Source organism: Bidens hawaiensis, unplaced genomic scaffold (genome assembly GCF_021521415.1).
Source record: "Bidens hawaiensis isolate Kalapana, Puna unplaced genomic scaffold, B.hawaiensis_p1.1 tig00024868_1, whole genome shotgun sequence".
Lineage (NCBI taxonomy): Eukaryota > Viridiplantae > Streptophyta > Magnoliopsida > Asterales > Asteraceae > Bidens > Bidens hawaiensis.
The window spans coordinates 195,072-197,199 of record NW_027493951.1 but is presented as its reverse complement, the minus strand read 5'-3'; positions in this window follow the sequence as shown (position 1 = coordinate 197,199).

The window sequence follows — 2,128 nt, the reverse complement described above, 5'->3', positions numbered from 1 at the left end:
GTAAGAACGCTAATGATTACAAACCCTAGACAAGACCTACCTAAGAATAATATTTAATTGATTTTTGATTTCTTTTAGCTTAACTGAACTAACTAGATTGACTGGCAAAAGTTACCTAAAATAGAAAATTTAACGACAAACTAACTGTGTTAACTTAGGATGGAGAAAAACATCTACCTAGGTCTGAATCAAACTGTAGGCCTAACAAGTTACTGGATTGGATGACATTAAGACACCGGTTCCAAAAGATGACACGACTAAGGATCGCTCGGGCTCACTGGATTACCTCTCGGTCTCACTCAACAAGCCTAAACTACTCAAAATCGACTAAAACAACCAAACCGGGAAACAATTGCTAACGTGTTCTAATGTTGACTCACCTCTCGGTCTCACCAACACTCGACCCTAATAGCAATGAATACTACACAACCAAGGATAGAGGAACAATTCAACTTAAACAAAAATAGATCAACTAATCGCTCAAAACACCTAAACCTGACAAGAAACGAACTCGCTCTCGCGCAATTCTTATTCTAGCATGCAAAGGCAATGAGACAACCCTAACTTCTTATCACCTCTCGGTCTCTAAGAAGGTGTTTAACCACTGTACTTTAACCTCAAATTCATGCAACAAAACCCTACGGTTGTTCCTACCGCAAACAAACCCTAAACACAAAGTCTAGAATCAAACAAGCACCGATCAATCAATACAAAACTAATCAACCAACACAAGGAGTTTATGCAATGACTTACCAAAATTTCCAGCCCTTAAACACAACCTATTTCATGTCTAAATCAAACTTTACAATAACAATTAAAGTCTATTAATCAAACAATCCAACAAACTCATCAAACACTGACAATTATCATCATTCCTAGGTAGAACTAGCAAGTTTTGCCTCTAATCATATTTGGAAAGCCATGAACACTTAATAAAATCATCATATAACTCATCTCAATAATCAATTCAAGCATTCAATGATCAATACAAATCATAAACAAGTCAATATCTCAAGTAATTGCAAAACAATTCAACAATTAACAAGAAACTCCAAGTGTATGAAAGATGAAAAAGATATAAGGATATGAGATGTTCCGGGGCTGCTCTCGGCTGTAAAAAATAGTGGTGAATGATCCCGAGGCTTGGTTCTTGTGTCTTCTTCCTTCCCTAGCCGCCACAACCTTCAAACCCTAAGCCGAAAAAAAAAATTTCGTTGCTTTCTTCCTGCCTGCTGGTGATCGCAACCTACCAGCCACTTAGGGTTTTTATTTTTTTTATAATATAATATAATGTAAGACTTGGGCCTCCATGATGCATATGGACCGGGCTTTGAGCTTGGTCTTGAAATCGTATGCGTAAAAGTCCATTAAGCTCCTCGAAAAGCTCGGTTTCTTTCTTTGTTTCACCCAAACCTACAAAATAATAAAAATTATGTAAAACCTATATAAACAAGTTAAAACACATAAAATATAATATAATACATAGATAAAAGGCTCAGAAAATAAGTGTGTTTTACAAAACATCAACTTTCCTCGGGAAATGGGTTTGGGTGAGATAATGGTGGATGGTGGTGTGATGGACATTACGGGTTGTGAGGTTGTTTGCAAAGGCAGGGTGATGGGTTGAGTAAGGATTGGTGAAGTTGTAGTGGTGGGTGGCGTTGATTGTGAGACAGGTGGTGTTATGGTTTGGGTTGGGGAAGTTATAACGGTCTGGCTCCATAAGCTTGTTGTTTGGATTGGTGAGCTGAAGACGGATAATGTGATTATGGAGGAAGTTGTTGGTTCGGTGATTGTTTGAGTGAGTGATGTTGTGATTTGGGAAGGTTCGGGGTCGGTTTGGGTTGGTTGTGTTACTGGAGTTGTGGGTTGGTCTTGAGGTGGTGAGGGTGGTATTTGGGGTAGGAAGGTAGATATTGGTTGGTCTTTTGGAGTGGTTTCGGGTGAGGATTCAGGTGAGTCGTGGAGTTAGGTTTTGGTTTTCTTGGATTTGGATTTTTTTCTGGTCTTTGGCTTGTTGTAAGTAGGGATTTGGATTTTTGTTACATCTAAGGCTTTGAGGGCTTCGGCTAGGGCTTCTTTGGTGATTTTGGGTTGGTCAATTGGTTTGTCTTTTGAGGGAATCTTG